The sequence below is a fragment of the Arvicola amphibius genome, chromosome 2 (genome assembly GCF_903992535.2).
Source record: "Arvicola amphibius chromosome 2, mArvAmp1.2, whole genome shotgun sequence".
NCBI classification, from domain to species: domain Eukaryota; kingdom Metazoa; phylum Chordata; class Mammalia; order Rodentia; family Cricetidae; genus Arvicola; species Arvicola amphibius.
In genome coordinates this window covers 188,590,282-188,605,247 of record NC_052048.2, presented here as the reverse complement: position 1 = coordinate 188,605,247, position 14,966 = coordinate 188,590,282, and the positions used below count along the sequence as shown (strand labels likewise).

Below are 14,966 nucleotides of genomic sequence, written 5' to 3'. Positions count from 1 at the left end.
CTGGAGACAGACTCTGGGAACTTTACCTGGTAAACCACAGCCAAGTGGTGATACACAGATTACTAGAAATTGATTAATTTAAGATATGAGTTATCCAGAAATAGTTTAAGGTATTGGCCAAATGGTATTGCAAACAATATGGTTTCTGTGTGTTTATTTCAGGGCTGAGCAGACTGGAACTAACAAATGGCTCCTCCATCACTCTTTTATATGTCTTTCTCCTCTCTCCTAACACTTTATCAGTTGCCTATACTGATGCTTGTTTTAAAGATGCCACACTCCTGGGCACTGCGGTTTGGGAACCATCAATTATGACTTGTAACATTGATCCACAGACACAAGTCACTGGTCAGTGATGATGAAATTCCCACAGAAATGGTGACCAGAGTTCAAGGACACCCAGTAGGAGACACAATTCTCTGGACAGGTGTATCCTCCTGTGATATTGTTATCATCATTATCAGAAAAGCCATTAGAATGGAAATAAATGCAAAGGCAAATTCTTTAGGTAGTTGGAGGGTGGATCCTCAGATATATATCACCCTTCTAATACTTTAGTATGCTTCTCTGAGCAGAATGACTGAGAGAAATTATGGAACACACTGTCTCTCTTATACAATGTAGGATTTGAGGTTCCACAGTTGAAGAAACTATAGGACAGGTAGCTAAACCTTGGAGGGATCAGACATTTTCTGGGATCAAGGAAAATTCAGAAGAAATGACATAAGAACATATTTTTGGGGATTTGTGTGGGATACAATCACATGTCAGTTTTCTAATTTCCTGCTTGCTTCACTTCACGTTTCATCAGTTGTTTATACTACAAAAAATGGACCATTCATGAAATCAGCTAGATATGGCTAACTGAAAAAATGCCAAGGCTGCATAGACAATGTTGTTCTTTGTTGGTACTTCACTGAAATGTGTACAGTGAGGCCAGAAGGGAGAGGTGTTAGGAAGCAAAGTCAGGCAGAAGAAATAAGGGCCCAGAAGCTTGCCAGTATAACAGTAGTTATTAACTCTGACTGGATCCTGGAAATATTAAAGTCATCTGGGAACTATGACCCCTATATATAAGATACATGAGACACTTTCATCAGAATTACTAAGAGTGAGACTTATGGTGAATTAGTTCCAGATGACTTCAGGCACATTTCCATTAACAGAATCTATGAGGAAGGATTTCCAGAGCTGCTTCAGAGGAGGAATGTGCTTGCCAGTTCATTTTGTGGAACCTCCTCTTGAGCAGCTTTCTACCCATAGATCTGAGAAAAAAACTGGAAAGTGTGGACTCATGGAAACCTGAGAACACAGAAACGAGAGAGATTACAACTGCTGGAAGTAGGATACCGAGGGTAAATCTGACTGCTGGAGAGAAAGGATGTGAACTGGCTGTGATGGAAGATAGAGTTCATGTATTCCAGTTAATTGGAATGACAGGGCCAGATTTATGTGGAACCCATTAGCAGCTCCCACAATAGCCTGGGTCAGGAGTGTATTCATCATGGCCAAAGTGATGAGCACTGAAGAAGGTCCTACTCTTATAAACCTGTGGAGGATGTAGGCTGCTTGTTGAAGTAGGGGTTGGGTTTCATTACTTTTTACTGAGCAAATACAATATTCTCTTTTCCTACATTCTTACATCCACCATCTGTGCTCTTAGGCCTTCTTTGCAGCCGGAGACCCACAAGTGTGAAGGAAAATAATATTCTTAGGGAAGAGAGGAGGAAACAGCTCATTCTTGAAGGAATGCTGGAATGGAGGAAACAGTGGTAGTCACTTTGTAATACAGTTTCCCTTACTATACTAAATTCATGGGTGTTAGAAAAGAAAGACTCTATGGAAGGCTTGAAAATACTTTATTAAAATTGGTGTATTTTATTAACTTTCAAGAAGTTCTAGCTGAGGTAGATAGATGGTACCTATGAAACCCCCATAACTGAAGATTCGGTCAACAGTCTCTAAATTTCTTTAACTTGCTCTCAATCTATTTATTAGGAAATGGAAATTTAAGAGTCCCATGGTCCAATAATGGAACATCAAGGATTTTAAGAAAGGAGATAGTGTTCCTAACATGTGCTGGGTTTTTAGATACCTTGCTTTTTAACCTGGCTCATGGATATTAGACACAGTGGAAGGAAAGAGGTGAGATTTGAGTAGCAAATATCTTACTTTGTTAGTGGAGTAGACAACTACATGAATACAATGATCTACTTTGATATTAATTTCATGATATTAAGGCTAACAAGAGAGTTTATCAACAATATTGTAAAAATAGGCCATAAAGTTACTAAGGGTTATCAATGCTGACCTGGTTATGTATATTAAATAAAGGAACCTCACATTCTACAATAAACCACTTATGCTAAAATGTCTGTATTCATTTTGAAGAATAAAATAGCTTTTGACACTGGTCAACATGATTTCTTAACAAGAATGAAGTACAGGTAAAAATGGGAGGTTTATGGATAATAATATTCTATGTGTAACAAGAATACATTGCTGTGCTTAGTCAATGGTGACTCTTATTTTTTATCTTAAATCATCCCTAAAACTTATTTTAATTTTATTATGATGTAAACTAGTCATATAGGGGCAGTACCTGGTGGTGTGTTACTTTGTGCCTATTTATAAGATCCATTTGGAGGGTCCTTCCTAGCAGATGCTTTTCTCCCCACTGACTGCAGATACAGCAAATATAGGTTGGAGGTGAGATCATGACTTAGTTCTCTAGGAACTACTGATGGATCTGGACTTACACAACAATGTGGGAGGAGCTTAGTGCCAATTGTGGCAATTGGTTGTGGAGGAAATTGAACTGAAGGGGGAGGAATTGGAACTCAGGACAAACTGTAGGAAATGCCCCCACAGGACTCATAGCATATGTGGTGGTCCCATTACTGGCATGGTTGGGTGAGTTTCACACTTTCACGCGGTCACAAAGAGTTGTCATCGCTACATCCTGTTTCTCATTTATTTCCCCCCGGGTAATTCTTAAATGGAAGAAATGACATATTGCCACGTCTGTCAAGGTTTGAAGACCACCCGCATGCTTTATTTTTTTCCACCATCATGTTTGTGAAAGGTATTTAGAAAGCATTGGTTCTGATGGATGCCTTTTCACCTGAGAAATTATCTAAACCTGGCATGCTGCTCCAAGGTCATAGGAAGATATGGAAATTGTTAGAGCATGTGAGACTGGCTGCAGGTGGCAGCTAAATGATCTGCTGACGATCAAATTAGGTGTCCCAATGGAACAAACTATACCCTCGTTTTCCATCTGTCATTTGTCTTCCAGAAACAACATGAACATAGAATTTTCAGTTTCTCTAATAGTGCAATGTTTCTTTCTTTTTTTTTTTTTTTTTTTGGTTTTTCGAGACAGGGTTTCTCTGCGGCTTTGGAGCCTGTCCTGGATCTAGCTCTTGTAGACCAGGCTGGTCTCGAACTCACAGAGATCCACCTGCCTCTGCCTCCCGAGTGCTGGGATTAAAGGCGTGCGCCACCACCGCCCGGCTTAGTGCAATGTTTCTTACCACACTGTGTAAAGGGTAACATTCAAAGACTGGAGAGTTTCCGGATGTGGAGTGTTGAGTCCAGATTGCTTCTGGTATATTACTATGGAGTGGAGGTTCTATGGAATGTTTGTAGAGGAAAGTTGGAAGTGTATGAATGAGATGTTGTTATTTTCATATTTAAACCACTCTCCAGTTATCTTTTATTACATTTACTCAATCTTCCTTATTCTTGTATGCTTTACCGCTCTATGTTCCCACTTTGTAATGCGTGGATGTTTCATTATAATCTTATCTATTTTCTTCCTTTATTTTCTTTAGACTACTATATTTTATATTACACTTTCATTTTATCCAATGAAATTTGCTTCCTGAATAGGACACCCAATATTTCTCTACTCTGTATAGTGAAGAAATCCTTTGTGCCTTCCTATACTTCCAATAGTAAAACCTTAGTCAATAACTGATCACAAGGCTTCTCATTGACAACAACATAATTTTATAGATACTCTTTCTATCCCTCATATGGCCCCTAGCCTTTAAATTGTTCATGACTTGCAATTTTATGTCCATGCCATTTAGGGATTTTATTTATTCAAATTACTTGGTAAAGCTAAATGAGAACTGTCTAGGGTTTAAAGTATCTAGAATTACTTGGAATTCCTAGGTCAGATGGTGAAACTGCTGATTCCTCCATGGCACAAATAAAAATCATCAGCCTTCAAAAATATCATCAGTCTAGTTAACAAATGCTGTCTGCATTCCAGAATTTGAAGGAGAGGAGCAAAGCAGGAACATGTTACACGACTGATAATGAATAATAACAATAACAATAACAACAACAACAACAATAATAATAATAACTCAGAAAGAGGAAGAGGTAACACAGAGAAGAAACACAATAGTCTACAGGCCTAACACTAATGCATGAAACAGAAACTTGTCTCATTTTGACAGACGAGGAAAGTAAACTTCCAAGAACATACGGGTGCTGTTGGCTAATCATGAATGTCAACTTGACTTCATCTGTTGTTGATAAAACCATACCCATGCAGTTGTGTGCAGCAATGAGACATTTTCTTTATTGGAGAGCTGGAAAAACCCCACTTAGGCCTGGGTCACACTTTTTAGTCAGAACCCACTTAAAATAATAAGGAAGAAGGAAGATTTTGGTTTGTTTTCTGGTTTGTTTTCTTCATACTCACAGGCAAGTATTCATGTCCTAGAGTATCTGAATCACCTCTTCACTGCTATTGCAATGTACTTCTTGAGAGCTGAGCTGCATAGTTTTATGTCAACTTGACACAAGCTAATGTCATCTGAGAGCAAATGCCTCCAAAGGTATGGTTCTGGCAAGCCCGTAAGGCATTTTCTTTACTAGTGACTGATGGAACAGAACCCAGTCCATTGTGAGTAACATTATCCAAGAGCTTGTGGTCCTGGGTGCTATAGGAAAACAGGTTGAGCTAGTCATGAGGAGCAAGCCGGTAACAAGCACTTATCCACAGCCTCTGCATCAGCTTTGCTTCAGATGAATACCATTCTCAGTACAGTTGACCTGTTTGTATATTCTTGAGAAAGGGAGTGTGGATTAAGGAAAAAATAGAAGACAGACTGAAGATAGAGTCAGGAAGGCATTCCAGTGAATACTGAATTCACCTCAAGTTTATTTTTATAGACCTTTTATACCCCAAGGCAAAGCAGAGGGCATTTTATTATGATACAAGGAGCAAACAAGATTGATTACTTCCACTGACATATGTCAGGTAGCTATAACCTGGAACTATCTTTCTCATTACTGAGATTTGAGGAGGATCTGAAAATTGGGTTAAAATCTTAGGTTTCAAACCCAGGAACTATCTGTTGCATTGTCTGGAGAGAATACAACCATTTTAGATAGTCAAATATGAGGCTCTGAGGAAAATAGATTGATTGAACAGCAGGAATTGCAGGCTATGGGAATATTGTTTGATTTCTGATCCTGTCCTCTAACTCAAGGAGTAATATTTCCATACATGAAGTACTGGAGACAGTAAGACCTCCAAGGTTCATGAATTTCTGTGTTCCCATAAATGCTTTGCTAGGCTTATGTCCTTTAACTCACTCATTTCCATAGAATCTCCATCCATTGTGTTATTACTGCCGAATAGTATTTGAATGCTCCAAAACCAGGTAGTAGAATTTCAGTTCCCTTAGCTTTCCCCTTTCAGAGCAGATCTCAATGCTCTGGTCATCTTCTCTACTCTCATGTACTTTCAACATGCCACTTATCTCAGAATATGTTCGGTTATTTTGTACAAACAAGGATGCCTCTATTAACAATAAGAATCTTACCATCTGACAAAGAGCAAAGGTCACTGTTCCATGAGTAAATCCATGTAGGCAAATAAAGACAGTTCTAAAATAAATGCAAACTGATATTGACATATAAACTTGACCTGGAAGCCAACATTTTACCAAAAGCTCTAACAACTGAGCTGGTAACTGTGAGGAACAACATCTCATGACATAAAACACTCTTTCCAACAAAAGTGGGTTATAATGTTAGAATACCCATTAGGAAATAAAAATGTCTTTATATCCCTTTTTTTCTTTGTCTTCTTCTTCATCTAAAACTTTTCTTGTCACTATTATTTTGTAGATTTATTTTATCTTCAGATATTTCATATTTATATTTATGTTCCTACTGGTATCTAATTTCACACATACTCTTATTTTACATTTGAATTTTTATATCCTTTCTCTTTTAATTACATGCTTCCCCTGACATTCTTTCCCTCATTCTCTTGTCTTATTTATCTTCATCAGTTTCTTTTTCCTTTGTCTTACTCCACCTCATTAATTTCATTGTTTTGTTAGTATTACTTGTATCTTCAGCAAAAGACAAATATTGGATGGGTTTAATTTCATGTAAGGGTTGGCGCTTAAGCTTATAATATGTGTACTGCAGTATTAATAACCACAGGGGTTATGCAATGTTTAAGATCAGGGAGCAGGGAGGGTTCTCATGGAATGGAATAGTGTAGTGTTACAAAGAGGAAAGGGAGAAACTAAAATAGGATGATTACATAGGGATGAGGATTGGAAGTCAAGCTAAAGCACAGAATGTAAAAGTGGACAATTAACACTAAAATCCTCCTTAATGAATATGTAAATCTCCTACTATAAAAACTTCCTAAAATAGATTTATGAAAAGAATTTCACTGAAGTCACCATATATAACATGATGTATGTCTGAAGTAAAAGTGTTACACCACCAAGTATAATCCTCAGTTCTAGGAATGTGTTGCATCTTGTTGAGTCATTGACTAAAAGTATCCCATAGACCCACCCCAAACACCAAAAACTATCATGGTTGTTCTTAGTTACATCCTATAACCTGAACATAAGGCCCTAATGCTAAAGAGACCATTTACTTGTCATTAAACATGGAAAAATCAAGCTACTGCCAAAATAAAGCCTCATCCCTACGTACTAGCTTTCACAATGCTGGAAGTTCCTTTGAACAGTATCAGAGGAGGGATGTTATCCTCAATATCACTGAGTCCTGTTGTCTGTAACCAACAAAAGTCATGTGCCTGCAAGAAATATTGGTACAAGACACAAATAGTATGGATAAAACCAGCCACAATCTGATTAAATTTAATGTCCATTCCATGAGTTTGAACTCATATCTGACACTACTAATCTAACCAAGAACTCGATACTAGATAGTTCAATGACCCCATAAAACTGTCTCCCTATTACATTTCTATACCCATGGAGCAGACCAACACTCAACACTCTTTAGAAAAATTTCTTCCTGCATTAATTGACTCTGGTACCACAACTGGGCAATATGTAGAGAATGAGAAACTTTTTGGGAAGCCAGCCCCAAATGGGAAGTCTTCATCAACCTTTCCCCTCAAGGTTTAGAGATCTATGCAGAAGAAAAGCAAGAAATATCTTAAGGGTCAGAAGTGGTAGATTTTTCCAAGAAAAGAGCATCTTAGAGATGCTCTCTAAGATGCACCCACACTCGTGCACATTTGACCTCTCAGAAACTAAGATAGCATCCACTAGTCCTGCTAAATTCCAAAGCAAACATGTCCCAGTATGGAGAGTGGGAAGGGGACACAGCATCTGAGGCCTACCCAAGTAGCTATTTGCAAGTGATGCCTGCTGGGAAAGGGGCAATTCAGTTTCCTCCAGTGAAGCGTCATTGAGTGTACCAACCACACAGAATATTTCCCATTGGCATAAAAAGCTTCATGGGTATTGATTTAATTGAAAAGCCTAAAGTTAAGGTGTCATCCTGATTAACCATCAGCATCCATCTGTTCATGGAGATCCAGTGTCTGAAGTTAATTTTCTTATCTGTCAAAATGAGTCAAGTCTCTGTGTATGGAGTAGTGTTAGGCCTGTAGATGATTTTATTAATTCTCTGTATTACCTATTTGTATTTTTATACTCTTTAACAATATGACACATGCTCTATGTCATCCTGCATAGCTTCTCCTCTTCACAGTTTGGAATACAGACATTCATTTCTTTTTTTTAAATAAATAAAAAATTTGTTTTAAAGATTTAACATCTTTTTTATTTCTTTTTTCCATTTTAATTAAATTATATAATTTTACAAATTTTCTCATCCTCCCCTCCTCCCATTTTAGCTCCCCTCCCCACATCTGCCCTCCCTCTCCCTCTCCAGTCCAAGGAGCAGTCAGAGTTCCCTGCCCTGTGGGAAGTCCAAGTTCCTCCCCCATCCATTCAAGTCTAGGAAGGTGAGGATCCAAACAGATTAGGTTCCCACAAAGCCAGTACATACAGTAGAATCAAAACCCACTGCCATTGTCCTTGGCTTCTCAGTCAGCCCTCCTTGTCAGCCATGTTCAGAGAGTCCGGTTTGATCCATCAGTCCCAGTCCAGTTGGCCTTGGTGAGCTCCCATTAGATCAGTCCCATTGTCTCAGTGAATGGGCACACCCCTCACATTCCTAACTTTCTTGCTCATGTTCTCCCTCCTTCTGCTCCTCATTTGGACTCTGGGAGCTCAGTCCAGTGCTCCAATGTGGGTCTCTGTCTCTATCTCCATAGACCGCCAGATGAAGGTTCTATAGTGATATGCAAGATACTTATCAGTGTGGCTATAGTAAAGGGCTAGTTGAGGCCCCCTCTCCTCAGCTGCTCAAGGAGCCAACTGGGGACATCTCTAGAGTCCAATCTCTTGCCTACCTTCAAATGGCTCCCTTAATTAAGATATATACTTCCCTGATTCCATATCCACTCTTCCTCCATCCCAACTGTCCCATTCCCCCAAGCTCTCCCCATCCTCCCCTTCTTACTTTTCCCTCCCCATTCCCCTTACCCCATTCTACCCCCACCCTCAAGCTCTCAATTTTTGCCTGGCAATCTTGTCTACTTCCAATATCCAGGAGGATAACTAGATGTTTTTCTTTGGGTTCACCTTCCTATCTAGCTTCTCTAGGCTCCTAAAATATAGGCTCCATTTTATGGCTAGAATCCACTTATGAGTGAGTACATACCATATTCATATTTTTGGGTCTGGGTTACCTCACTCAGAATGGTGTTTTCTATTTCCATTCATTTGCATGCAAAATTCAAGATGTCATTGTTTTTTGCCGCTGAGTAGTACTCTAATGCATATAAATTTCACACTTTCTTTATCCATTCTTCGATATTCATTTCTTAAACTGATGACTTTTGTTTGTGCCATGGAGGAATTGCCAGTTTTATCAGCTGGTGAAGGAGTCCTAAACAATTGTTGATACCTCTAAATCTAAATAGTTCTCATTTAGCCTTAGATGTTGAAAAAGAATATTTGAATAAATAAATGAATAGAATTCCCAAATGAATAGAAACACAAAACTTGCATGTAAGGCACAAATTAAAAGTGAGCCATATATAGGGAAAAAGAATATTTGAAATTATGTGATTACCAATGAACTGTCTTGGAATCAGAGATATTATCAAAGATTTCACTATTGGAGAAGACACAAATGATTTCTTCACAGTATAGGGTAGGGGAATATTGGGTGTCATAATCAGGAAGCAAATTTCATTGTATAAATAAAAGTGTGATGTGAAAGAAATAGGATAAGAAAAAATTATGGAAGAAAATAGTTGAGATCATAAGAGGAATATGGGCTTGACTTACAAAATGGGTGTAGTAAAAGATACAAGAAATAAAGAATGGTTACTAAGGTGATCTGAGAAAATTGGAGAGTAGGTTAAATATGAAAACAACCATTTGGCATCTATAAATGTCCACCTTTCCTTTACGGATATTCTAAAGAACCTCTACCCCAGAGGAACAAGCCAGGAACCATCTGTACTTTAACCCGATGTACAGAAACTCTCCAGTCTTTGCATGTTACCCTTTACACAATGCGGCAAGAAATAGTGCATTATTAGAAAAACTGAAAATTCTGTGTTCATGTTGTTCCGGGAAGACAAATACCAGAAGGAAAATGACTGTGTAATTTGTCCCACTGGGACCTCTGATTTGATTGACAGCAGATCATTTAGCTGCCACCTGCAGCCAGTCTCACATGATTCAACAATTTTCCTATCTTCTCTTAGCCTTGGAGCAGCATGCCAGGTTTAGATAATTTCTCAGGTGAAAAGGCTTCCATCCAAATGAATCCTTTCTGAATGCATTCCCACAACATAATGGTGAAAAAATAAAGTGTGTGAATAGTCTGAAACCTTGACAGACATGGCAGCATGTCATTCCTTCCACTCAGGAATGACCAAGAAGAAATAAATGAAAAACAAGATGCAAGTATGATCACTCTGTGTGACTGTGTGGGAATGTGAAGCTCACCCATCCATGCCAGTAATGGGACCACCACATATGCTATGAATCCTATGGGGGCATTTCCTACAGTTTGTTCTGAGTTCCAATTTCTCCCATTTCCAATCAGTTTCCTTCTCTAACCCAATTGCCACAATTGTTGCTATGCTTTTCCTACCTTACTGTGTAAGTCCAGAACTATCAGTAGTTTCTAGAGAACTCATACATGACCTCACCAATATATATTTCTTATATCTGCTGTCAGTGGGAAGAAAATCATCTGATAGGAAGAATCCTCCAATTAGGTCTTATAAATAGGCCCAAACTGACACACTATCAGGTATTGCCCTTCTTTGGGTGGTTTATACAATAGTAAAATTTAAACAGAGTCCTAGGGCTGAATGAAGAAAAAAAATAAGATTCATCATTGACTGAGAACAGCACTGTACTCTTATGAAACATATAACAGTAGTATCTATGAACCTCACCCTTATTCAGAGATCCTGTTGAACATTGCCCAAAGTCATTCTATTCTTCAAACTAAGTACAGACTTCTAACAAAAGCTGTTTATACTAGATGATGGGCTAGTTTTGTTTAGTACAGATATTCAGGTCTACATTGATGAGCCTCAGTACCGTCATGTTTTATATTTACATTAGTATTTATCCACTTTCCATGTTCCTTGGTGACCTTAATATAACATGACAATGAGAGGCAAATACCTTGAAATTGATATCAAGGCAGAGCATTGTATTCACATAATGGTCTCCTCCATTAATAAAGTAAGACACTTGCGACTCAAACCTCACCTCTTCCCTCCCACTGTGTTTAATTGATGAGCCAGTTTCAGAGTATCTAAAAGCCAACACTTGTTAGGAGCTCTACCTCCTTTCTTAACATCCTTGATGTTCCACTGTTGGTCCACAGAGATCTTAAATTTCTATTTCCTATTAAGTAGATAGATGAAAAGTTAAGGAAATTTAGAGACCGTTGATACATTATTCAGACATGGGAAGTTTCATAGACACCCTCTATCTACCAGAACTAGACCTTCTTTAAAGTTACAAAAAAATAATCCAATCTTCAACCAAGTATTTCAAAGCCACCCATAGAGTCGGTCTTTTCAAACACCCATGAATTACACTAGTATAACAGAGTTGCATAACAAATTGACTACTACTGTTTCTTCCATTCCAGCATTCTTTTACCAATGAGTTGTTTCTTTCACTATTCTCTGAGAATAAGCTTTTTCTTCACACCAGGAGGTCTCCTGCTAACAAAAAGGCATGAGAGCACAGATAATGGATGTAAGAATGTAGAAAGAGGAGAATGTTGTACTGGCTCAGTAAGAAGCAACAAGACCCTACTTCCATTTCAACAAGCAGCCTTCTTGCTCCACAGTGTTATGAAGGCAAGAAACCCTTCAGTGCTCATCACTTTGGCCATGATGAGTACACTCCTGACCCTGGCTATTGTGGGAGCTGCTGATGGGGTCCATGCTAATCTGGCCCTGTCATTCCAATTGACTGAAATACATGGCTCCTATCTTCCAGCACAGCCCGCTCACCTACTTTCTCTTCATTAGTCAAATTTACAATTTGGTATCCTACTTCCAACAGTTGTATTCTCTCTGGCTTTTAGTTTCTCACTGTTCCATGAGTCCACACTCTCCAAAATTCTTAGTCATATCTATGGCCGTGATCACTAAAGCTAGAACGCTGATCAAGGAGAGGTTCCTCAGAATGAACTAGCAAGAACATTCCTCCACTGAAGCAGCTTAGGGAGTCCTTCACCATAGTTTCTGTTAAGGGAAATGGGCCTGGAGTCATTCACCAATGCCTCAATCTTAGTAATTCTGATGAGAGTGTCTGGTATATCTTATACATAGGGGTTAAACATCTGACATTACTTTAATATTAGCAGGTTGCAGTCAAATTTAATAAGTACTGTTATACTGGCAAGCTTCTGGGCCCTCATTTCTTCTGCCTGATTTTGCTTGGGAACTCCTCTCTTTTCTGACTTCACTGTACACATTTCAGTAAAGTACAAACCAGGAACAACATTGTCTATGCAGCATTGGCATTTTCTTAGGTAGCCATATCTGAAAAAGAGATGACAATATCTGACATCTACCTTTCATGAGGGGAGGGTGTCTATGATAAGAGAGCGAGGCAACCATAATGGCCTCGTCAGAACATTCCACTCTAGAGTATGACTACCATGCTCAAGTTTTACACTGTCTGTGGCATACACTTAAAAACCTTAACCTCGCTCTGTAAAGGCCACTTAATTTTCTACAAAATGCAGGTTAGAATAAATACAAGGCTCCTAGAAGACTATACTCCACAACATAAAGTACACACACAAGGAAAATAAACACTGTTTTCAAAATCAAAATTCAATTATTTGACATAGAAATCATTGAATTGGGACTAGGAGATTTTTTTTTTTTTTAGAAAAAATATACAAAGCAATTTTATATTGGTATAAATAGCAAAGGAATAGTACAGAGTGTCAAATGGAGTGTAAACAGCTGTTTTGATAAACCAACTTACTCATCTCGGTCTAGAATATGAGGTAATGGCTATGATCTACAGTAGTTTTCTTAACCAATGATTCTTGATATCTTAGGGAAAGGTTATCTCAGGAGATAAGTAGGAGCAAAATTATTAAGTGGTTGAATTTCATACTTTATCTACAGGATACAGTTGTGCCCTCAATGCTTCAATGTTTCTTTTTTTTTCTTTTTTTATTAATTAAAAATTTTCACATCCTCCCATCCTCCCATTTCCGTCCCCTCCCCTTCCCCCTCCCCCTCACTCTCCATTCCTAAGAGAAGTTAGGGTACCCTGCCCTGTGGAAAGTCCAAGGCCCTCCCCTTCAATGTTTCTTTACAGCTAGCATCATAGTGTAAACAATCAACCAGAGCATCACTCTGGCTAAAAGATTTTCCAAATACTCTTGAAGAAAATACCCTTGTGGGCCACCTGGGCAGTGTGTGCTCGAATGTGGAAATACTAGAACAAATACATGACTTTTTCTTTTATAAATATTTCACAGAGTGAAAGTAAGACACCAGCGTGCTAAGTACATTACAGAAAATTTTCTTACTCTACAAGCTAACCATAATGAGATCCTCACCCTCTGTCATTTGGCTATGAACACAAGGCAAGGTCACCATACTATGTTCTGCCTTGGATACGTGGAGGGTGGAAAGGCGCTCTCTCTCTCTCTCTCTCTCTCTCTCTCTCTCTCTCTCTCTCTCTCTCTCTCTGTTCTCTCTCCTCCTTTAGTGAACTTCTACTTGGCTGAGAAGTCTGCACATATTTCTGGAAGGTTTACCAGAGATGAGAAAAGTGTATGAGAAAAGAACCAGTTTGAGATGATATAGTTCTTATAGATTGTGAGTGGCTATGAATCCTCTACAATCAGTAGAGCCTGTCAATGGTCTCTAAATTTCTTTACTCTAAACTGCTTAATAGAAAATGGAAATGTAAGAGTTTTGTGGGCCAGCACTGGATCATCAATGATGTTGAGAAAGGAGGTAGAGTTTCAAACAAGTGTTTACTTTTAGATACTCTGCTTTTTAACCACTGAAAGCAACTGTGTGGGATTGTATATATAAATATAACTGATGTAGAAGTGGTCACTCTGAATATTGGTGACACCATTCAGAGTGTTGTGGTACAAACAGCATTATTAAGTACCTGCTTGTCATGTAGGATTGTATGGTATATGTTTAATATGTTTTATGTTGTAATATGTCAAAATTTGTTTTATTTTACTACAGACATATGCTGGTGTATTGTCAGTCTTAATTTGTACAGGTATCCCCATGATAGACATAACTACTAATAAATGTATAATTACAGAATTAGCCTTAGTATGTAGTAACTCTTCTTGTACTGAATACATTTTTTTAACTTAAACCTTACACGAGACTCATTGTTCACATATATTATGGCACAAGCTATCCAGAGATGGGACATGCGTGTCACCTGTGCCTGATAATGTTACCCGACTGGAGAATCCTTCCTGTCAGATGCTTTGCTGTCTATGGGCCCCAGACATCAAGAAATGATTATTGGAGGTGAGAGATCATGGTTGACTTCTCTGAAAAGTAGAAATGGTTTGGAACTTAAACAGCAATAGGGGAGAAAGGCTTAGCTAAAATCTTGGCAATTGGGTTTGAGGGACTAAACTGACTGGAAGGTGGAGGATTGGAGCTCAGAAGAAACTACAGGAAAAGCCATCATAGGATTCATAACATTTGTTGTGGTCCTATTACTGTCTTGGCTGGGTGAGCTTCACACATGAAGAGCCATTCAGAGTTGTCATTTCTGCATGCTGCTCTCATTCATTTGCTCCTGGGCTCATACCTATGTGGAAGGACTGGCAAGTTGCCATGTCTGTCAGGTTGTTCAAACTATTCACATACTTTCACTTTTCGCAAACATGTTAGTGGGAAGAGCTTAGAAAGAATTGATTTGGAGGGGTGCCCTTTCTCTTGAGAAGTTACCTAAGCTTGCATGCTGCTCCAAGGCCATAGGAAGATATGAAAATTGTTAGAGCATTTGAGACTGGCTGCAGGTGGTAGCTAAATGTTCTGCTGACAATCAAATCAGAGGTCCCATGGAAAAAAACTACACATTCAT

General features: G+C 38.6%; 1 gene segment (V, D, J or C); it reads right to left on the bottom strand.

The window, feature by feature from the left end:
* LOC119806829 overlaps positions 1-14,966 on the bottom strand; it is a 238,803-nt gene that overhangs the window by 92,216 nt on the left and 131,621 nt on the right.